The sequence below is a fragment of the Manis javanica genome, chromosome 5, assembly GCF_040802235.1.
Source record: "Manis javanica isolate MJ-LG chromosome 5, MJ_LKY, whole genome shotgun sequence".
NCBI classification, from domain to species: Eukaryota; Metazoa; Chordata; class Mammalia; order Pholidota; family Manidae; genus Manis; species Manis javanica.
The window spans coordinates 48,358,522-48,382,550 of record NC_133160.1 but is presented as its reverse complement, the minus strand read 5'-3'; the positions used below and the strand labels follow the sequence as shown (position 1 = coordinate 48,382,550).

Sequence of the window (24,029 nt, the reverse complement as noted above, 5' to 3'; positions counted from 1 at the left end):
ACTCCGCAACCAACATAAGCAGGACAAGGTGATCCTTGCTCAAGCCCTAATGGCGATAGACATTGGCGCCTCTCCCCAAGTGTGGCTCAACATGCTTAAGAAGGAAGCTCGGCTTTAGCTTGAGGTAGCTCTTGCACCCTGAGCCCATGTGGCACTGCACCAGGCCCGAGTACCTCAATGCTTAATCACAGCTTTCTTTAAGAAGCTCATGGTGCAAGAGGGTTGAGAAAAAGGGTCCAAACCCTTTGTACCAAGCGGTCCCAACGCCAGCCAGAGGATGCGAGGCAAAGCACTGCAAGAGGTCTTGGACCCCTCTGAGAGGCATGCCTGACTGCATAGGGGTAGATGCCCAGAACCCCTCTCCAAAAAGGGGGCATCAGGAAGTATGATGGAGGTCAGGCCTCTGTCTCCGCCTCTGCTGGCAAGTTCCGCCTTGAGCTTCTGTTAGACAAAAAAGGGGGAGATGTTGGCAGCCGCGCTCAGAAAATAGCGCCCCATGCAGGGCAGCCGGAAGGCCCCGAACTTCCTAATGACAAATCATCCCACACCACTAAACTACATGCTAATTGCGCCTTGGCATAAGGACCAATGAGACCCACCAAATGGTTATGCTAATAAGGCATATGGAGCCGCACCAACCAGGTCAGAGCATGAGAACTATATAAGCAAGCCTCTCCTTCCCCTCTGGGTCCTGCCCAACTCATTTGTTTCACAAAGAGCTGAAGAATAAAGCTTTCTGCAGAAGAATCCTGCTGTTGTTGCATGCTGTTCTTGCCGGCGAGGACAGGGCACGCGACACAGGGGCCTGTAAGGAAAAGTGGAAGGTGCAGCAGCATCCTGCCAATCCCCTAAAACTACACTTAAGCCGAAGATGAAAGAGATCCTGCTAATAAGCTCCTTAGTATGGATCTTCACGAGAGCCACATCTGTGGGGATCAGAGGCACCAACCCCCATCAACCAAGGAACCTGACCTGGATGCTGATTGATAGTGACAATGGGGAAGTCATCAACTCCACACAACACAGTGCGCCAATCGGAACCTGGTGGCCTGACCTGTATTTCTGCTTTCGACAGATCAACCCCGTTTACCGATCCATCCCTCCAAATTTGGCTCGCTCCCATGGGTTTTATGCTTGCCCAGGAACAGGTAAAGGAAGGCACTGTGGGGGGGGGCATGACTTCTTTTGTGCCAGCTGGGACTGTGTAACCTCGAACGATGGGGATTGGAGATGGACAGTTACAAAAATCGATTCTGTCAAATTTACTTATGTCAACAAGGGCATCCCTCGTCACCAGCCTATGACCCTTTACAAAACCAAGGCTTGTGACAAAACGGACCAGGATTGGGTAAGAGTTCAATTCACCGAGACAGGCAAAAACACTGAGGTATCGCGCTGGATAAATGGACTAGCGTGGGGAATAGTGTATTATAAATATGGGGGGCATGCTGGCTCGACCCTCATCATTAAATTAACCGTGTCAACTCCCACCGCTGCCGTAGGTCCCAACTCGGTTATAAATCCCCAGAAACCTTCAATCCAGGACAAGGGCCTGAGCAAAAAGGATGAGAAAATGCCAACCAGAACGCTTGCTCCAGAGCCCACGGGAGGACCGAGTCCATCGACCTCTGGGTTATGGGCCCAGCACACCCCCTCCGGGTTAGATAATCCCATGTGGGAAATGGTGCAGGCAGTTGTAGAGACTCTTAACCACACCACTTCCTCCCTCACCGATCCCTGTTGGCTATGCTACCCAGGTTCACCCCCCTTCTATGAGGCAATTGGGATAAATGGCTCCTACACTATCAACAACTCCCATCCCACTTACTGGGACGGGAGACCGTGGGGACTTACAATCGCTCAAGTCTCAGTCGTTGGTACATGTGTAGGCACAGTCCCGACGACCCAGAGCCAGTTATGCTCCTCCTATAATAACACTACGTGGGAGCAGGGAAAGTGGATTATACCCTCCTCGGGCTGGTGGCTCTGCTCAAAGACAGGCCTCACTCCGGCCCTATCCACCTCTGTGTTCAATGCTAACAGTGAGTTTTGTGTGCTGGTGGCCCTTCTACCTCGCCTAATGTATCATTCTCATGAATCTCTCCTTTCTTATTGGGAAGAAAGGCTGAACCCCCACCGGAGCAAGAGGGAGGTTGTTACCGCCCTGACCATTGGAACCCTCTTCACCCTAGGGATGGCAGGGGCAAGCACGGGGGTTGCAGCCCTTGTAACTCGAGAAAAGGGGCTCACAGCCCTGAGGCTGGCAATCGACAGAGACCTAGAACAACTCCGACAGACAATATCAGACCTAGAGCAATCCCTCACCTCCTTGTCCGAGGTGGTCCTACAGAACCGAAGAGGCCTGGACCTCTTGTTCTTAAAGGAAGGTGGGTTATGCGCAGCCTTAAGAGAAGAGTGCTGTTTCTATGTAGACAAAACAGGTGCAGTCAGAGATTCCTTGGCCAAACTGAAAAAAGATTTAGAGAAGAGGCGTAAAGAATATGAAAGTAGCGAAGGCTGGTTTGAGTCTTGGTTCAAATACAAGCCTTGGTTTGCTACCCTTCTCTCGGCCGTTGCGGGGCCGCTCGTTATCCTGCTGTTGCTGTTTACGATTGGCCCGTGCATAATTAACAGGCTTGTTAAGTTTGTGCAGGAAAGAATTGACACTGTCCAACTCTTAGTCCTTCGTCAAAGGTATCAGGACCCAGATGCCGCTGTGGAAGATTCCACAGTCTAATCAAGAAAAGGGGGGAAATGTAAAGGAGTGCAGAGAGCATTAAGAGTCAGGAAAAAGAACTAATAAAACTTAGCTAAACCTTAACAGCAGACCATTCCGGAATAGTAAGAGATTCAATGTCTAAACTTAGAGAGAGACCAGATCAAAGGAAGAGAGAGCGAGAGGCCTGCCAAGGGCTATTTGAATCCTAGTTTACTAAATCCCCATGGTTTACAACCCTGATATCCACCCTGGCAGGGCCCTTGCTTATTTTTATACTGCTTCTCACTTTAGGTCTCTGTATCTTAAACCGGCTAATAGCCTTTGTTAGGGAAAGAGTGAGTGCTGTTCAGGTGCTAATGCTGAGACCGCAGTATCATTCACTCACACAGCAGGAAGAAACAAACATTCCATGATTGGAATGGTCAAAGGAAAGTGGGGAAATGTAGAATCTAAGCATTAGTAAGATTAGTAAATTAACATAAGCATAGCCATCTTAGAAACCTAGAAACCATTTTCTGAGAGTGTGACTCAGAGGAAAAAAAAAAAAAAAACAAAAAAAAACAAACCCTGGGCCTGGGTAAGGCCTTGAAAAACAAGTTAATCATGAGCACCGGGTGGTGGGCAGCTGTGACCCTTGGTCAGCTAACCTTGGTCAGTAAATCTTACATACCAAGCTTATCGTGCAGAACCTCCCTAACCATTGAGGAGTAGTCTTACCCTGCCCTTGCTTAACCCCAGGATATATGTCTTGCAAGAATAATGTATAGTTATAGAAAATTGCTATGAGTTAAGTGCTTTGAAATTGCTATATAAACCCTTGGCTCAGAGTGCTCGGGGTCCTTGTTGAGACCCGCTGCGTCGGGGCTGACTTGGACCCCAACTAGTTGGCTGAATAAAGACTTTGCTTGAATTTACATCTCTATGCCTGTGTAGTTTGTTCTCTGGGGAAGCCTCGGAAGCCTGCACCCTAACAAGTGCTACTAAGCTTAACATTTACTTAGTGTGACTTTCTGTATCTGTTTTATTTTTCAGTAAAAGGAAAAGAAAATTAGACATAGAAAACACACTATTATCCTCTACCAAAGGCATGTGTGCTCAGCAATTATACATGTCCTGTTGTTGACTACAGACCTGTGGTCAGATGACCAATTTTTCTTTGGTCTTTTGCTTCACACATTGTGATGACAGGGTCCCTGAAATCACTAGCCAGGCTCTTCAGTTCCATTGTAGCCCACTTTGCTGCTCTGAGCAAAGCAAAAGGAACGGCACGGGTCACCTTCAGGTGCTGACCCAGCCAGGAGCCATAGACCTTTCCCAATTTAGATCACAGAGATAAGATTTGAGGAATTCCAACAATACAGCCAAACTACAAAATAACTTGAAAACCTTCCTTCTATAAACACAGAAATGGAAGCTTAAATATTACAAATACCTTTTTGAATTGCATGGTCAGGTTGTAATTTGGGAAATACCTAGAGTTAAAAAATGAAGAGGTAGGCCGACATGAAGTGAGCGAGCTATGCTGCTCTGGGAGGGGGTTGTAGTTCTGGTCTTGATAATCTAGGAGCCTGGATTTCCATACTCACACACAGTCTGGAAAGTGAGACCACTGCAACCCTTGTGTAAATATGACACCCACAACCCAGTGAAAGAGTAGAGTAGAAGGAAATCTACCCACTAGCACTGAAAACTAATGAAGCTGTTAGGTCTACCCTGAAGACATAACTATGGGCCTGCCTGACATACCAAGTTGCTGTTCAAAATTACACTACCTATGAGACTTGTGACTCCTGAGCTGGATATATGACCATAAAACCTGGTTTCTGGCCAGAAACATCCCAGGGCGCCAGTAGAAGCAAATGCAGGACTGCTCTGGACTGGGGAGGGAGGTGCTCCTGGTTCAGGTTTCAAGGGGTCAGCTTAAGGGATAAAGCACAGCAAGAACAAGCTTCCACAAGTGAGTGGAAGCCAGCAGTGGAAGAAACAGCAGATTAGATCCCTAAGAATTTAAGTACAACTCTCAGATTATAAATAATCATGTTTACATTCTTTAAAACAAAGAACTTAAAACATATTGCAATAAGAATAAAGAGCAAGCAGGTATGAAAAAGCACTATTTAAAACTTCTGAAAGTTCAAATGTACTCATAAATTAAATGCTCCATTGATGAGTTAAGCAACGGGAGAGGCACAGCTAAAGAATTACTGGGTTGGAAATAGAACTGAGGAAATTCCCAAGAATGCAGTAGTAGAGACATAGGATGGAACATAAAAGAGGTTCAGAAAGGTGGAGGAGAGAATGAGAAAGTCTTCACTTAACAACAGTTCAGTGAAGTTCAGGATGGAAAAAAATAAACTGAAAGGCAATATTCAAAGAGATAGTGGCTGATAATTTTCCAGAATTGAATAAAGAAAAAATTCTCAGATTTTGGAATGATAGATAAAAATAAATTCACATCTAGACACATTGTAATGAGATTGCAGAACATAAGAACCAGAGAGATTTAAAATTATCCAGAGACAAACCAGAGAGAATTGATTAAAATTCTCTTAAAGAGAATAAAAGGAAATATGTGATCTATATATAAGATTTATGGGAGGCTCAACAGGTAAAAAAGAAAATACAGGCATCCATGAATTCAACAGCAGAAGTGCTGATGAGCAAAGAGCAGCCTTTGTTATAGAAATAATGGAAGATGAAATTACACAGGAAAACAAAATCCCCAATTTAAGAACTGACATTTCTCTTCCCCTCAATTTTCTAGCCTCCACGTGATGGTTAATTTGATGTTGACTCTCCACAGCTTTCTCCACAGGAGCTCTTGCAGCTGGGAAGCTGCCCCCATCTATCTTCTTTGTCCCTGGTCCACAGACCTAAGGCCCCACTGCCCTCACTACCTGTTGCTTTGTGGCACCCCCCAAGCCTGCCATCTGCTCTCATTTCATCACACAGATCTGGCAGGCCCTGGAACACATCTCCAGCCACCCCTCTCATTTGGTGCAATTTTCCTGGTTCAATCTGTGAAGCATAGACAAATTCCAGAAATGCGGCAAATTCTTCTTTGCACATGTCACCTGAAACAACCTCCCGGCTTGTGTGTGATGTGTCATCTCTGAGATGGTCCCTTGAAGCAATTGCCTTAAGCAGCTAAGATGTACTGTGACCAGATGCTCCCTGGATGCCCAGTGAGCAGGGTGGGGCATAACCAGGGCCTGCTAGCTGGTAGGGGCATCCAGGATGCTCACAGGCCTAAGGCCACTCTCCCTCTTGTGACCAGTTTGCTCTTTGCTGTCTGGTCAGGTAGGGAGGGAAAAGGAATAACCAGAACTGGAACAATTGAAAGTTACTTTTTTTTATATTAAGGTATCATTGGTATACACGCTTATGAAGGTTTCACATGAAAACCAATGTGGTTACTACATTGACACATATTAACAAGTCCCCCCATACCCCACTGAAGTCACTGTCTATCAGTGTAATAAGATGCCACAGTCACTACTTGTCTTCTCTGTGCTACACTGTCTTCCCTGTGACTGCGCCCCACACACCATTTGTAGTAATCACAATACCCTTCAATCTCTTTCTCTCTCTCTCTCCTTACCCACCCCCCCCACCCCTTCCGCTCCCCTTTGGTAACCACTAGTCCCTTCTTGGAGTCTATGAAGACTGCTGCTATTTTATTCCTTCACTTTTTCTTCATTGCTATCCTCCACAAATGAGGAAAATCATTTGGTATTTGTCTTTCTCTGCCTGGCTTATTTCACTGAGTGTAATACCCTCTAGCTCTATCCATGTTGCAAATGGTAGGATTTGTTTCTTATGGCTGAATAGTATTCCATTGTGTATATACACCACATCTTTATCCATTCATCTACTGATGGACACTTATGTTGCTTACATATCTTGGCTATTGTAAATAGTGCTGCGATAAACATAGGGGTGCATGTCTTTTTGAATCTGAGAACTTGTTTTCTTAGGGTAAATTCCTAGGAGTTGAATTCCTGGGTCAAATGGTATTTGTATTTTTAGTTTTTTGAGGAACCTCCATATTGCTTTCCACAATGGTTGAACTAATTTACATTCCCACCAGCAAAGTAGGAGGGTTCCCCTTTCTCTGCATCTTCACAAGAATTTGTTGTTCCTAGTCTTTTGGATGTTGGCCATCCTGACTGGTCTGAGGTGATATCTCATTGTGGTTTTAATTTGCATTTCCCTGATAATTAGCAATGTGGAGCATCTTTTCATGTGCCTATTGGCCATCTGAATTTCTTCTTTTGAGAATTGTCTGTTTAGATCCTCCTCCCATTTTTTAATCGGGTTATTTGCTTTTTAGGTGTTGAGGCATGTGAGTTCTTCATGTATTTTGGATGTTAACAACTTATCTAAAAAAAGTCATTTACAAATATATTCTCTCATACTGTAGGATGCCTTTTTGTTCTGCTAATGGTGTCCTTTGCTGTACAGAAGCTTTTTAGCTTGATGTAGTCCCATTTGTTCATTTTTGCTTTTGTTTCCCTTGCCTGAGGAGATGTGCTCAGGAAAAAGTTGCTCATGTTTATATTCAAGAGGTTTTTGCCTATGTTGTCTTCTGCTGGGAGCCATGCTTCTCAAGCTGTGTAGCAAAGCTCAGGCTGGAGGAAGACCCCCACAAATCAGGGGTCTTCGCAGCTGGCTCCCTCTATTACCCACCTTGATTTTGTTATTTTCCATTATACTATTGGCTTTGTTTTTACTTGCATTGTTGCCAAAGACTAAGCTAACCTTTGCTAAGCAGCACGGAAAAGATGAGAACATAAACTTCCCAAAAGCTTTTCAGGACAGTGCTCCTGAAGAATAGAACATGCAGGGGCCAAATGGTGATCTTAGCATAAAGTACTGAAACCTGCTGTTAGTTAAACATTGACCACCCCTTGTTTATACTAGTGAAACTAGTGATGGAAAGTTTTCTACAAATCAAGTTATGAGAGAATATTGAATAGAATAACCCTGCTGACAGGGTTTTCTTCCCTCTACTACTTCTATAGTTTGTTTTTCTTCTTTCCTAGTCACAGCCCTTTACTAGAATTTGTGCCTCATACGTGAAATTACCAAGTACCATATTCCAGGAAGTAAAGATACCTCAAAACAAGTGCTGGGCATAGAAGCTATGGAGCATAAATCTGCAAAGAAGTGAAAAACTAACCTTTTCAAAGAATATTACTTCTCTCTCACTTACCAGCTTTACATCTCCCTGTATGGCCCCCGAAGATGCTGGTTAGCCAGAGACGGGTAAGATTCCTTAAGGGAGCAACAGCCTAAGGCAGGCACAGTCACAGGGGTGCCATCAGGTGAGAAAAAGGGGGCCAACAGAGGTGAGGCTTAGAACCTCACCCCACCAGTTTTGAGAGAAATCTTCTACACCTGTGGATGTTTTGTTGCCCTTGTTCAGCTTGGATTAAGACCTGGTCTGTAGGCACAAACCTGATCATCTATACCTGCCTTCTTACAGTTCTAAATCATGCTTTCTATCTATATCTTGCATTTACCTACTACATTAACATTTTATTAGATTCACATATAAAGTATAAAAGCAAAATGAATAATCATACATTATCGTGATTGTTTATAGTTTAAAGTTTGTAGTTAAAACAGAAACAGTTTCTATGATATGAATGCCCTTGCATTGTTCACCATGTAAGGATTGCTTTGGCTATTCAGGGTCTTTTGTGGTTACACATGAATGTTAGAACTATTTACTCTAGTTAGTTGAAGAATGCTGTTGGTATTTTGATATGGATTGCACTGAATCTGCATATTGCTTTAGGCAGGATGGACATTTTGACAATATTAATTCTTCCTATCCATGAACACAGGATGTATTTCCATTTACTGGCACCTCTAATTTCTCTCATGAGTGTCTTATAGTTTTCAGGGTGTAGGTCTTTCACTTCCTTCATTAGGCTTATTCCTCATCAGGGATATTTACTCTTTTTGATGCAATTGTGAATGGAATTGTTTTCCTAATTTCTCTTTCTGCTAGTTCATCGTTAGTGTATAGAAATGCAACAGATTTCTGTGTATTAATTTTATATCCTGCAACTTTGCTGAATTCAGATATTAGTTTTAGTAGTTTGGGAGTGGATTCTTTAGGGTTTCTTATGTGCAATATCATGTCATCTGCAAACAGTGACAATTTAACTTCTTCCTTACCAATCTGGGTGCTTTTTATTTCTTTGTTTGGTCTGATTGCCGTGGCTAGGACCTCCAGAACTATGTTGAATAAAATTGGGAGAGTGGGCATCCTTGTCTTGTTCTTAATCTTAAAGGAAAAGCTTTCAGCTTCTCACTGTTAAGTATGATGTTGGCTGAGGGTTTGTCATGTATGGCCTTTATTATGTTGAAGTACTTGCCCTCTGTACCCATTATGTTGAGAGTTTTTATCATGAATGGATGTTGAATTTTGTCAAACGCTTTCTCAGCATCTATGGAGATGATCATATGGTTTTTGTCCTTTTTGTTTATGTGATGATGTTGATGGATTTTTCAAATATTGTACCATCTGTGCATCCCTGGAATAAATCCTACTTGATCATGATGGATGATCTTTTTCATGTATTTTTGAATTTGGTTTGCTAATACTTTGATGAGTATTTTTACATCTACGTTCATCAGGGATATTGGTCTGTAATTTTCTTTTTTTGTGGTATCTTTGCCTGGTTTTGGTATTATAGTGTTGCTGGCCTCATAGAATGAGTTTGGAAGTTTTCCCTCCTCTTCTACTTTTTGGAAAACTTTAAGGAGGATGGGTATTAGGTCTTCACTAAATGTTTGATAAAATTCAGCAGTGAAGCCATCTGGTCCAGGAGTTTTGTTCTTAGGTATTTTTTTGATTACCAATTCAATTTTGCTGCTGGTACTTGGTCTGTTCAGATTTTCTGTTTCTTTCTGGGTCAGCCTTGGAAGGTTGTATTTTTCTAGAAAGTTGTCCATTTCTCTAGGTTACCCAGTTTGTTGGCATATAATTTTTCATAGTATTCGCTAATAATTCTTTGTAATTCTTTGTATGGTGTCCATAATGATTTTTCCTCTCTCATTTCTGATTCTGTTTATGTGTGTAGACTCTTTTTTTCTTGATAAGTTTGGGTAGGAGTTTATCTATTTTGATTATTTTCTCAAAGAATGAGCTCCTGCTTTCATTGACTCTTTTTATTGTTTTATTCTTCTCTATTTTATTTATTTCTGCTCTAATCTTTATTATGTCCCTCCTTCTACTGACTTTGGGCCTCAATTGTTATGCTTTTTCCAGTTTCATTAATTGTGAGTTTAGACTGTTCATACGGGATTGTTCTTCTTTCCTAAAGTAGGCCTGTATTGCAAAATACTTTCCTCCTAGCACACCTTCAGTGCATCCCACAGATTTTGCGGTGTTGAATTATTGTTTTCATTTGTCTCCATATATTGCTTGATCTCTGTTTTTATTTGGTCATGGATCTATTGGTTATTTAGGAGCATGCTGTTAAGCCTCCATGTGTTTGTGGGCCTTTTTTGTTTTCTTTGTGTAATTTATTTCTGGTTTCATACCTTTGTGGTCTGAGAAGCTGGTTGGTACAATTTCAATCTTTTTGAATTTACTGAGACTCTTTTTGTGGTCTAGTATATGATCTATTCTTAAAAATGTTCCATGTTCACTTGAGAAGAATGTGTATCCTGCTGCCTTTGAATGGAGTGTTCAGTAGATCTGTTAGGTCCATCTGTTCTAATGTGTGGTTCAGTGCCTCTGTCTCCTTATTTATTTGCTGCCTGGTTGATCTGTCCTTTGGAGTGAGTGGTGTGTTGAAGTCTCCTAAAATTAATGCATTGCATTCTATTTCCCCCTTTAATTCTGTTAGTATTTGTTTTGCATATGTAGGTGGTCCTGTGTTGGGTCTATAGATATTTATACTAGTTATATACTCTTGTTGGACTGACTCCTTTATCATTATGTAATGTCCTTCTTTCTCTCTTGTTACTTTCTTTGTTTGGACGTCTATTTTGTATGATACAAGTACTGGAACTCCTGTTTTTTTCTCCGTATTAGTTGCATGAAATATCTTTTTCCATCCCTTTACTTTCAGTCTGTGTATGTCTTTGGGTTTGAAGTGCATCTGTTGTAGGCAGCATATAGACGGGTCTTGTTTTGTTTATCTATTCAGTGACTCTTTATCTTTTGATTGGTGCATTCAGACCATTTACTTTTAGGGTGATTATCAATAGATTTGTACTTACTGCCATTGCAGGCTTTAGATTCATGATTACCAAAGGTTCAACTGTAACTTCCTTATTGTCTAACAGTCTCATTTAACTCACTTAGTATACTATTAAAAACACAATCTAAAGGTTCTTTCTTTTTCCTTTTTCTTCCTCCTCCATTCTCTACATATTAGGGATCATATTCTGTATTCTTTGTCTATCCCTTTAGTGATTTTGGGGGTAGTTGATTTGGTTTTGTATCTGCTTAGTAATTAATTGGTCTACTTTCTTTACCGTGCTTTTATTTCCTTTGGTGACAGCTATTTAGCCTTAGAAACACTTCCATCTATAGCAGTCCCTCCATAATACACTGTAGAGACAGTTTGTGGGAGGTAAACTCTCTCATGTTTTGCTTATCTGGAAATTGTTTAATCCTTCAAATTTAAATGATTATCTTGATGGGTAGAGTATTCTTGGTTTGAGGCCCTTCTGCTTTTTTGTATTAAATATATCACACCACTCCCTTCTGGCCTGTAAGGTTTTTGTTGAGAAGTCTGATGATAGCCTAATGTTTATGTGATCTTTTTTCTCTCTCTGGCTGCTTTTCATACTCTGTCCTTATCCTTGATGTTTGCCACTTTAATTATTACATGTCTTGGTGTTGTCTTCCTTGGGTCCCTTGTGTTGGGAGATCTGTGCACCTCCATGGCCTGAAAGACTGTCTCCTTCCCCAGTCTAGGGAAGTTTTCAGCAGTTAGCTCCTCAAAGCTTCTATTCCTTTTTGTCTTTCTTCTTTTTCTGGTACCCCTATAATGTGAATATTGTTCTGTTTGGATTGGTTACACAGTTCCACAGTTCTCTCAATATTCTTTCATTCCTAGAGATCCTTTTTTCTCTCTGTGCCTTAGCTTCTTTGTAGTCCTGTTCTCTAACTTCTATTTCATTTACCATCTTCTGTACATCTAATTTTCTCTCTGTGCCTTAGCTTCTTTGTAGTCCTGTTCTCTAACTTCTATTTCATTTACCATCTTCTGTACATCTAATCTGCTTTTAAATCCCTCCATTTCAGATACTGTATCCTTTAATAATTGAGTCTCATTCCTGAATTCTTCCCTGAGTTCTTGAATATTTTTTTCTGTACCTCTGTGAGCATGCTTATGATTTTACTTTGAAATCTCTTTCAGGAAGATTGATGAGTTCAGTTTCACTTGGCCCTCTTTCTGGTGTTTGTGGGATTTGGGTTTGAATCAGGTTCCTTTGATGTTTCATATTTGTGTGTGGTGCCCTCTAGTGCCCAGAAGCTCTACTCTGTGGTGCTGCTCTGCCCCTGTAGCAATGGCAGGGGTCACAGGTGAGGGACTCTGGTGCCCTGTTCCATGAGGTCTGTTCTTTTCTCCAGGTTTATGTAGTCTGGTGCAGCCTTCTTTCTTGTTGCTCTTTCAGGATTCATTGTATTAACTATATTTTCATATTATATGTGGTTTTGGGAGGAGGTTTCTGTTTCACCTCTCACGTCACCATCTTTAATCCCCCTCTCCCAATTGAAAGTTATTTTAATTATCATCATTTAGTTTTTTGTTTAGGGATATAAGTTCTCAAGTCTATTACAGAGTGCAAGGGACTCGCCCTTATGGATGGGTGTGTTACAGTGGAAAAGGCACATGGGGTCAGTGAACATGGAAGCTGTGTGACTTGTGACAACCACTCTGCTTGCCCAAGCCCCTCCTCCTCCATGCAGGGTGCATCCTACTGGCCCTGGAAGCCACTGTACAGAGACATGTGGAGCTGGGCACACCTGCTCACTGGCTGTGGACAGGAGTCAGTGACTGGGGGAGGTGGGTTAGCTGCTGTGCACAGTGAACACTGAGCAGCAGCAAAACAATTGTACCAACTGTCTCCGCCCAGCTTCCTAGCTTCTGATTTGGACAAACCTAAACATAATCTCTGCTATCTTTTTTGCAACTATAAAATATGGCTGGACTCTGACCAGTTCAACAGATGCCCACTCGCCCTACACACCTTTGGCTGGCTCTCCTTTGGCTCCCTCTCTGCCTCCGCCTAGGCATTCACCCTGAAATGGATCCCGCAGTTGATCCCTCCCTCAGGATTTCTTAATGCCATCCCACTTCCTAGAGGAGAGGGTTTACCCAGGTACTCATGCTGAGAATTTGGTCCTTCTGCAATTGAGATCTGCTTCTGCCCCTCTCCCCACCCAGGACTCCTGCATTCCTCCTGCAGTTTCCCCCAAACTGGTCCCAGGTATAATGAAAATAAGAACAAAACTTTTTTTCATACTTATAATGACTAAGCCACCCTACTGGCATTACACATTTCTTACAAAATTCCATGATGTGGTACTATTAACCCAACTTTACAGATGAACAAAGTGAGGCACAGGGAGAGTAACAAACTTACCAAGATGACACAGAAATCAAGCTCACAGCCCAGATTCAAACTGATCAGAGCCAGGGTCTCCCCAGATAAAAGAGAACAAAGGAGCTGTCTCTTGTCAGATCAGGTAAAAATCAAAAGGGAACTAGAGAAGGTGTGATTAAATGCCATCCTACAAGTGCCATGTCTTTGGTTTGCATGAATCCAAAAGTGAACAGTGAGAAGTGTGATTTGTAAGATACTGGTGGTGGAGGTCGGGGGGACAGCCCAGAGGTTGGGCTTTTACCTGCCTGACCACATGACTGTCATCTCTCACTTTCACACTCTCCTGACTGCACCAGAGTGGCTCAGGTTTAGGAGTGGCCACCTGTGCATCCAATTCCTGTTTTACGTCTACCTGTGGGTAATCCCTACATGTCACATCAGCCTCTACTCTGCTGCTTCCTCAACAGGAAAGCCAGCCCCAGATCCTGACTGGAACAGAGCAAGCCCACTCCCTAAGTTTACAGATAACACTCAACAATTACACAAATGATAGATGTGACACTGTACTTTTTTGGTGATTTTTGGATTAAAATCTTTCTCCCTCCACTAGGCTGTGAGGTGTATGAATGCACAAACAGGTGAATCCCCAGCCACTAGCTCTGTGTTCTGGTACATACGTACTTGCTTAATGAATGAATAAGTGAGTGAATAAATCAAAGAATGGACACTCATTTGTGTCCTGCACAGGGTCTCCAGGCTACTGGGCTGCTAGCTGCATCCACATAATCAGTTTCCTGGAAACCATACCACAGGCGACGTGCACCCTCCCAGCCTTTCCTATCTTCTCCTGCAACCTATAATACTATAAAAGTAATGACAAACCAATTCTATGACAGATTGGCCTGAAGTTAAACATAATACTTGATGCAGCATAAGTATACATGGGAAATGTATTATCAGGAACAGTTAGAAAAAATACATGTTCTTTATATCCATGTAATGGACCTACCTTTAACTATACTGAAGAACTAAGAGGGAGTGAACATTTCCATGTGAGGAGTTCACTGAAGTGCACTTATATTAGTGAGAATTTGGAAACAACACTCACCCATAAGGAGAACAATGAATAATTTATACCGTATCCATGCATTGGGTATATATTTTTACTAGGCTGTCATTAAAATAACGGTTTAAATTGTTTAATGGAACTCGTAACCATTTCACAATGTATATGTAAGACTGTCACGCTGTACACTTCACAAACACAATTTTGTCATTTACATCTCAACAAAACCGGAAAAGACGTATAATGGCTTGAGGAAATGCTCACTGCATCATGAGTAAAGAAGGCTACGCTATTTTACGTAGGAAACACTATGACCTAAAAACAAATCGATAAAACTGGACTGGAAAGAACTGTATCAAATTCTAAACCGTGCCAAAAGGAGCGCAGAAGCCCAACTCCAACGCCCTGGCTCGAGCCTCGCGCCCCATTTCCTGACAGGCTGGACCACGCCCCGCACGCAGGCGCCGGGGGACCGAGATTGACTGTTCAAGCTCCGTTGTACTCACCGCCCACTGACTGGAGGGGTGCCGGCTTTCCAGGTCCAGAACTGACCGGGTAGGTAGGTCACATGGTGCGCCGCACTGTTCGCGATCAGGTAGTGTTTCAAGCGTTCCTGGGCGGTCGCAGGATGGTGACGTCGGCCGCCAGCCTTGAGACCCGGCTGTAGCGAAAGGGCGCTGGTCCGGGAGGGTTGGACGTCTCCGCCTTCGGCTGGTAGCCGGTGAAATATGGGGTTCCAGCCCATACCTCTCTCCTGCAGAAGTGCCCCCAGTTCCCGGATGTTCCCTCTCGCCGGGCAGCCCGGCATACCGTTAGTGACGCTGGGAGCCGGCGGCGGGGCGCGTGGGTTCGGAGGCCGTGGTAGCCTGTCGCTGCGGCCTCGGGGCACCTACGAAGGGGAGCCAGCCCCGCCGGGCCCGCGGCCGCAACGACCGGGAGCCCCGGCGGGGCGTGAGCTCTCGTGCAGGAGCGACGTCGCCGGCTCCTGGGTAATTTTCCTGATGTGCGGATTCCAGGGCTCTGGAGTGCCACAAAGTAGGAGACATTCCAGAAGATCTGATTGAGCATATTTGGGGCACCTGGGGTGGTCAGTCAAGAGTCTGAGTTTTAGCACCTGCCTTAAATTTGGTCCAATTATCAGAACTTTCCCACAAGGTTAGTTGGTAAAATGTGTATGTTTTTGAGAGACCCTACCCAGTATGTCTCATCTACCTGGAGGCTTCATTGCTCAGGTCAGGCTCAGATCGGCTGTTCTGTGGGAAGAAGTGAGGCCACCCCTTGCGGATGCCTGAAACTTTAATGCTCTTTACTTCTGGCTGCGGAAACATAGTCCTAATTCCTAAATGAGATTTTAAGTGAAAAAGCAAGGTGTGTGTACACTGTATAAAAAATGGAATCAGCATAGAATAGCAAATGTCCTCACGTTAAAACCCTACAATACAGTCCCTTAAGGACAGTGTGGAGAAAGTGAAGGTTCCTATGGCCAGGATTCTCACCTGGCCCTCGTGGGCTTGCTCGTTACACTCATGTGGGCAATTCTTTGCTGTGACTCTATAAAGGGTTCCACCCAGTGCTCTGGGCTACTGCAGAGCTGCAGGAGAGCAGAGGCTGAATTGGCAGCACCAAGGACAGAGAGGCCCAGAGGCAGATACCAGCTTGCTGCATGCAGACTCGCTCTGAGTAGACAGGATTCTAGTGATTGACCTGTCACCATGGTAATAAAGTTGGGTATGAACCCTTTCACCCCAAGAATGTTCCACTGTAATTTTTTTTTTTTTTTGGTATCGTTGAATCCATAGTGAACTTGTCCCGGCCTGAAACCCATTGGCAAGACAGCTATCCTTAAATTTTACCAATCCTTAAAGAAAGTCTGTTCCTATAGTGCAAGCCTACATGGAATCTTACCATTTTTTTTTTAACACAAATCAATTTCATCTATAGAATGAGGTTGAAAATAGTGCAAAGTCCATGGAACAGTTCTTGGGATGTTGATCACCCTGCCAGTAATAACTTAATATTCTAGTTTAAACTTTTCTGACTACCTGTGAATCTCAAGGATTGTTTCATATCACTCATACCATGGGCACGTCTGCCTCTTGTTTTCAAGGCTGCACAGTAATCCTTTTTTTGGAAATACAATTTGCTTGATCTCTTAGTTGTGAACATTGGGATGTTTCACTGTTACTACTGTGATGGATTATCTTGCATGAAGGTGTATGTGTTTATGGTCCACTGCAAATGCAAAATGCATGTATATAGAAATGGAACTATAGGGATAAGGAGTATGACTTTTTAAATGTCACTTGCCCTTAGAAGAGCTTACACCAGTCAACACCCTCAACAGCTGGGCAGGAATGCTCCTTTTCATGGACCCTGGCCAACATGGGGTACAGCAAAATATGGTCCATTATCACTATGATGAATGAAAAGTGGTGATTGATAGCAGTTGGACAGCTTTGACTTCTTGCTGAAAGACCCATCAAATTCTTACACACCAAAGGTGTTTATCGACTTTCAGAAGACTTGGAGGTGGGGCCTGTGGGCTTCATGCCTAGATTAGTCCTGTGGGGATCAAAGCCAAGCCCAGTTTCCTTTTTTCCCCTCTGCTCTTCAGCACTGTTGGCTGGGCCCAGGCCTCTGCACCCGCTCTTCTTGCAATTGCAATAGGATTAGTCTGCCTGAGACCCATTAGGAGGTCAATTCGGAGATAAGCAGGAGTTCAATCCCCTGAAAATCTGTTACAAAGTGGAATTCTAGGAAAATTGCTGCAATGTCCACCACAATCCTCCTTTGTATTTTGCATTTTTAAAATGAAGTTGGGGTGAACATCTTGTCTGATATCAGTGGCCATCTGTATTTCTGGGATCTATTTCTGGAATCTGCACATATGAATCTTTTTCCAAGCATTCCATTTTGCTAAGCCTTTTATCAATTTATGGATGCTCTAAATGGTAAATTATCTTTGTCCTGTATAGCAAATATTTCCCTCTGTTAGCATCCTTTTGTAAGCTATGAACATCTCTTAATCTGAGGCTGAGGATTGTTTCTGTTGGTTTTTTAAATGGGGCTGAGACTAGGTAAGGTGAGTGGATGTCTAAGGCATACAGTGAAAGGAGGAACTGGCTCCTAGGCTTGTTCAGATGCTGACCTTGCACAGGCATGGCCCTGAGAGCAGTGCCTCCGTTAAGTTTTGCACCCCTAGGCACCCTGTCTCACTCAGACCCGGGCCTGTGTCTCCAGTTCAGAGAAATCTTCTGCAGTTATCTGTTTGCTCTTTACAAAGGAGAGAGTGTACTAGAATTAGAAGTATTGTGGGGAAGGCATGACTGGTGTTTAAGATCAGCTAAAACAGCATCTAAGTTCTGGTCTTCTCCCAAAGACCCTGGACTCTAAAAGCAGCTCCTCCAGACTCTTCTTTCTAATCCAAAAGAATAAACTCATCTTGAGGTGATTATTGGGGAATTTAGGATTCTTTGCTTCTGTTGCTCTGGTCAAGTCTCAGCTTCAGGGTCAGACCCTTAAAGGATACCCTTCCCATCTTGCCCCAGATGCTTTAGGGGTTGGCATAGATTGTATTGTTGGTCAGTGGTCTCAATTTCTCACCCCCACACATGTCCATCCTCTCCCCCTTGCATCTTAGCTTCTTCCATAAGTGGTAGTCTCTGTTTCCATATCTGTTGACTGTGAACTCAGCAATGTGACTTGATGAGGCTCATGGAATGTGCAGAAGTGCCAGTGTGCTGGGTTCAAGCCTTGGCCTCGGGAGTTCAAGCCTGTTCCTGCTTGCCCTCTTGCACCTCTTGCATCACCATGAGCCTGCCCTGAGGAAGCCCTCTTCCCCAGGAGGAAGATGAGGACTTGGGGAGCAGAGATTTGCTGGCTAAGGTGAACCTGCTCAGGTTAGGCTAGAAGCAGCCCCGGACGACTTGCAAATGAATGAGATCCCCAGGCCTCAGCCTTGTATCCACCTGAAAAGTGTCCTCTGTATAGAAGAAGCTTCTGTGCAGCTGAGGTTTTGGGAGTGTTTGTTTCCTAGCATTACTGAAGCTGTAGACAACCTGTACAACCTCACAGAAACCTGTGCAGCCCTCTTCCCTTTGTATTTTCATGTTGATTCCTCACGTCAGGCAATAAACTGCCAGCACACAGATTCCAATTTATGGATGTATGTTATCTCCAAAGACTAACAACGCATAGACATCATAATCTTAGCCAAATTCACAAATATTTTATTTTGCTGTAACCTATGTTTTATTTTAGCAGAGACACAAGATGTTTTAAAGTATTGCTATACTCCTTTGTTGGGAAAGCGCTGAAAACATTAAGTTTATCCTTAACAGTGTGGGTAAAATTAATTAAATTTTTGCCTGGTTGTCCTTAATCTCAGGAATGGTGGGGACTAAAGGACTAAAACCTGGACTCATATATGTAGGCCTCTGTTAACAACCCAGGACCCTCAGAGACCCGTCTCTGGCTCCTCTTGCCTCCCACCCAAGGTTAGGCAGGGTTTCTGCCCAGAGAACTGCAAGGCAGGAGGCTCTTAAGGGTCTGTGGTCCTGCAGGCTTGACTTTAGGGACTGTAGGGAAAAGGGAAGTTCCTACAGCCAAGATCCTCACTTGGCCCTAATCTACTTGATGATGTAATTGGCCTCCTGCTAGGCTAATGCTTACAGGCAAGTTGGCACTTAAGCCAATATTGCCTGTGTTGCTATATAAAGAGCTCCGCCCAGTGCTTGGGGCAGACCAAAGGCTGGAGAAGAGGCAGAGACAGAGACAGACTTCCTGAATGCAGATGTGATTGTAGCACTCAACCTACCACTGTGAGAATAAAGCTTGGTATAAATCCTTTTAACTACAATGTTCTGTTGTATTTTGGTCTCACCAAATCCAGAGTGAACTTGCCGGGAACCCCTTCCAGCCGGGAGCTACAGGAGTGAAGCACTGGTCATGGGTGGGCTCGCTTGGCCTTGCCTGGTGCTCCAAGGCAGACCTCCGGCAGGAATTTCCATTCACAAGACAAAACCTTATATAGCCGACCTTGGTGTCCACCCCACAGGCCAGGTTCTTTCCATGCTGACCTGAGCTGTTCTCTCCTGGGGGCCTGTCTCTGGTCAGAGGAGGAGGAGAGCTGCCCTGTGGGTTGCTCAGGTCTCTCTTGGCACTTGGGTTATGCCTGGCTGGCTGCCTGCACATGGGTGGGCACTGCCTGATCACTGCCAGTGGGGCATGGAGGAATGAGGGACCTGCTGGAGGCTGGCAGTCCATGGCCAAGGTCTCTGCACACAAACTTGGCCCCGAGTGAGGTGAGTGGCCCATGTCCTCCCTGCCCAGCACACATATTGCATGCCTGCCATGGGAATAAAGCATGGGACCTTATTAAGAATAAGGTCCATGGTCATGGCATCAGGTGGTGGCCCAGCTAGCCACCACCACAGGATAAGGACAATAAACATATAGCCAGCCAGAGGTGAGGCACACGGGGCCAGAGGCAGGGTGGCCGAGGCTTGCTCTGAGTAGGAGGGTGAGCTCTGAGCAAAGCCCAGGAGGTGTGGGCACAGCAAAGGGTCTCCAGACACCCAGAGGAGGTGAAAGGAAGATGTGGCATGGATGGGTCTGGTTAGACCCCCAAGTATGCAGGGCTGGCAAAGAATGTGCACGGGTCTCCACTCCCCATCCAGCCCACTCCTATGGTTCTAGGATGCCACCAGATAGGGCTCTGGGTGCCTGCTGCGGAGCCTTGCAGCCTGGGGAGTGGGTGGTGGCTGAGCAAAGCTGGTGGGAGCCAGGGAGGGTTCCTGAGCCCAAGAAAAGTGCGGGATTGGGATGGAAAACACCCTTGTGATGCTGGGGTTTTTGTTTGAGGAGCTGAAGAATGAGTTTCACAAAGTCAAGGTAGGAGAGTAAGGTACAGGCTTTTATTTAGAGACAGTGAAAGGACAGAGCTCCGGGCTCACTCCAGGAGGGGACAAGAGAGTCTGTAGTGGTGCATTGTCTAGGGGGTTTTATAGGTAGCTGAGGATTTTTCGAAAACATGAAAAAAACTTAGGGGTGTGGACTTGTTAAGTGGTCTCTGAATATTTAGAATTAACACAAGCGACTTCTGATGATGATTTCTCCAAGATACCAGCATCTTGGTCTGGGGGCATATGAAACAAGGCCACCTGCTCAGCCCCCAAAGTGGGCTGAGAAATTGTTTGCTAAAGAGTAAGTGAAGAATTGCTAACGTTTTAACTTTTTCGGTATTAAAATGCAATCTTATCTTTAAGGTGTAATCCTTCTTGCCTTTTACCGTGTTGTTTATGCCTGGGCTTACTTGCTAAATTAGTTGCCCAGTTTGCAAAATCACTTCATTAGATCTGAAGAAGGAAAGACAGCACATAGGCCTGGGCCGTTTAGTATGCTAAAGTGAACTTTACACATGATTATAAATGGTTAGCATAATAAAACATGTTACTCTTCTTTATCTGGGGAACATTAACTGATTTCACTTTAGAATGATTCTAGAGCTCAATGCTTAACATAGAGTTTTAGCAGGGGGATTTCCTTGCATGTAGTTACATTGCTCTGACTGTAAATATCCCACCCTGCACCCTCCAGAGGCTCTCACCCTACTCTGACTACATCCACCATCCCTGTCTCACTTGGGCCCCTGTTCACCCCCAGCCTCCATCATTCCTGCGATTACAGTGCAATCTGACAGTTTTTCAGGAAGTAGCACTGAAAAATATGAATTTTAAGTGTTTCTTTGTCCCAGACAACTGCCTTCATCCCAGTGATGGAACCTTGAAACAAATGTCTGTAGTGTTTATACTTGTGATGCAGGGGTTCTTGTTCACGAAGCTGAAGAATGACCTTCACAGTCAAGGTAGTGAGACAGGGACCATGGATGTAGTCAGAGTAGGGTGAGAGCCTCCAGAGGGAACAGGGCAAGATACTTGCAGTCAGAGCAATGTAACTACATGCAAGGAAACCCCCCTACTAAAACTCTATGTTAAACATTGAGCTCTAGAATCATTCTTCAGTGAGATCAGTTAATGTTCCCCAGATAAAGAAAAGTAGCACATTTTATTATGCTAATCATTTGTAACCATGTGTAAGATTCACTTTAGCATGCTAAAAGGCCCAGGCCTATGTGCTGTCTTTACTCCTTCAGATCTGACAAGGTGATTTTGCAAACTGAGCAACTAACTTAGCCTGCAGACCCAGCTGTAGACGGCATGTTAAAAGGCAGGAAGAATTCCACCTTAAAGATAAGATTGCATTTTAACACCCAGGAAGTTCCAGAGGCAGGATTCTTTAGCCAATAGACAATACCTCAGCCCACCTTGGGGGCTAGGCAGGCAGCCTTTTGATGTGCTCCCAGACCAAGGCGCCAGTGTCCCAGAGAGAAATCAAGGCAGGAAATTCCTTATGTTAATTTTTAATATTCAGAGACCACTTAACAAGTCCACACCTTTAAGTTTTTTCATGTTCTCGAAAAATCCTCAACTGCCTGTAAAACCCCCTAGACAACGCACCACTACGGGCTCTCTTGTCCCCTCCAGCGTGAGCCGGGAGCTCTGTCCTTTCACTTTATCTCTAAATAAAAGCCTGTACCTTGCTCTCTTACCTTGACTGTTTATGAAGCTCATTCTTCAGCTCTGCAAACAAGAACCCCAGCATCAGTAGGAGAGCAAGGTACAGGCTTTTATTTAGAGATAAAGTGTTAAGAAAGAGTATAAAACCTAAATGTGATTTATTCCCACTAGGATGTTTAAACATTTTAACAGTAAAGTATGAACAAAGGGCCACATGGTGGAAGCTGCTCAGGCTGAGAGTGGAGGTGGGGGAATTGATAAGGGCCTGGCAATACCTGTTTGAGTTTTTCAAACCTACCCATAATAAGACAAATGTAAAAGAAAGATATAACCGGCTTAGGCGACGTCTGGGAAAGAATGTGAACCCTGTAGTCCTTGGCTGATGAAGAATCAGGAGAGAGACTCACATAGTAGGAGATAAATTATTGGCGCCAAACTCCCCAAGTGTGCCTGCCCACCAGACACCCGATCTTGCAAGACCGTCATTAAAGCCTCGCTCTGCTGTTCTCTTTGTCTCCGTGTTCACTTATTGAATTTAGACCAGTGAGTGTGTTTCTCACAATTTGGGGGCTTGTCCAGGATCCTCTTGCCTGTGCGAGGTGAAAGCCCAAGTGGAGTGGGAAGACGCGTCCCGCCCGGCTTTGGGCGGCCCGCTGTGTCTGGGCATCTCACCTTCGCACAGAAGCTGAGGGGAGACTCGAGACTGTTGTGTGGAGACAGCCTGACCGAAGCAGGGGAGAAAATGCAGGCACCGCGGCAACCAGGCAACCTTGTGCACGAGCCAAGGTGGGAAAATTGGGCCATAAGTACTGCCTTGGTGGTTGGACATTTTTCAGAGGTCACGTGTGTGTAGCTGAGACGCGTAATATCGGGGTATGTGCAAGAAACTTCCATTATGGGGAGTTGAGTACACAGAGATCTCAAACACAGGGACCTTTTGAAGGATGGGAAATACAAATTCTAGGCCTAAAGAAGCAAAGAAAGAGAACCAGATGAGCTCTCTTGGAATTCCCCCCAGATAGCCTGCTGGGGTAAAGGTTATGGTACTGGGGGATGCCTTCTGTACCAGGTTAAGGACAAACAGAAGATGATCAAATTTTGCTGTTTTGTCTAGATTAAAGTTAGATCAGATGAAAACTGGCTTTGCCAGGTTTGAGTTATTTTTTGATGGTAATAAAGCCTCCAGTTCACCTGAAGATGTTGGTTACCAAAGGCACTTCCCCTATTTCCCCTAACACCAGAGAAGAGAAAGCTAGGGAAGAATTACAAGAGACCTCCCAGGACAAGCCCTGGTGTTGAGAGAGCATTGTGTGTTTTCCTCAGTCCCTTTCCCGCCGAGCCCAGTCGCCATGGGGAGTTGAAAGGCGGAGACACGGTGGTGAGGCAGAGTGAGAGTTTTGTTTGGAGTTACTCCTGGAGAAAGTGAGGCTGCCGCAGGAGAGAGGGGCACCCTGGGAGGTTAGAGAGAGAAAGTTTTAAGTTAAAAGGTTGTGCACTTTGAGGGTGCTGGTGGCCTCAGAGAGAGGAGTGCCCCAGGGGTTGGGGGTTCCCTCTTTAAGAATTCTTTAAGAGTGTGGCCGGCACCTAGAAGTGTAGACTTGTTAGGTGGTCTCAAGTATCTTTGATGAGACATTATATTTCTTATCAGTCCTCTGGGTAATTCTACAAAATTAGCTTAACCCAAGAAATTTACTGTTTTTAGTCCCCGCCCAGGATGGCAGCTTCCTGGTTTGGGAGCGTATCAGGACTAGCTGCCCTTCTTCCAAGGGGGGCAGAGTTATTGTCTGTTTGCTAATAAGTAAATTGAGAGTCTTATTTCTTGACCTCCTGGGTATTAAAATGCAGTCTGAGGTGGAATCCTTCCTGCCTTTTGCTATGTTGTCTATGGCTGCGCCTGCATGCTAAATTGATTTCCTGAGTTGCAGACTATTTAGAGTCAGAAAAAAAAAAATAGCACGTAAGTAAAGTTAAAAGAAAAGAAAAGAAGTATGGCTTTAGTGCATTTGCAGCTTTCCTCAGGTAGAAAGAAGTTCATCTCCATATCAATAGGTAATTACCTGGGCAATGGAGGGCTATTCTGTAC

The 24,029-nt window shown here is 44.2% G+C and overlaps 1 protein-coding gene and 1 long non-coding RNA gene across 3 annotated transcripts in view; one reads left to right on the top strand and one right to left on the bottom strand.

Moving 5' to 3' along the window:
• The window catches only part of GZF1 (GDNF inducible zinc finger protein 1), a 50,403-nt gene extending 35,397 nt beyond the window's left edge, over positions 1 to 15,006 (bottom strand). Inside the window, exon 1 of the mRNA XM_037022414.2 lies at positions 14,876 to 15,006. The gene's annotated coding sequence lies outside the window, so the exon portion shown is untranslated. The remainder of the gene's footprint in view (positions 1 to 14,875) is intronic.
• Positions 14,652 to 24,029, top strand: part of LOC140849544 (uncharacterized) — a 31,453-nt gene continuing 22,075 nt past the window's right edge. Inside the window, exon 1 of one of the 2 annotated variants that reach the window (XR_012131548.1) lies at positions 14,652 to 14,924. This is a non-coding gene — a long non-coding RNA (uncharacterized lncRNA). The remainder of the gene's footprint in view (positions 14,925 to 24,029) is intronic. The other variant, XR_012131549.1, reaches the window with a different exon arrangement.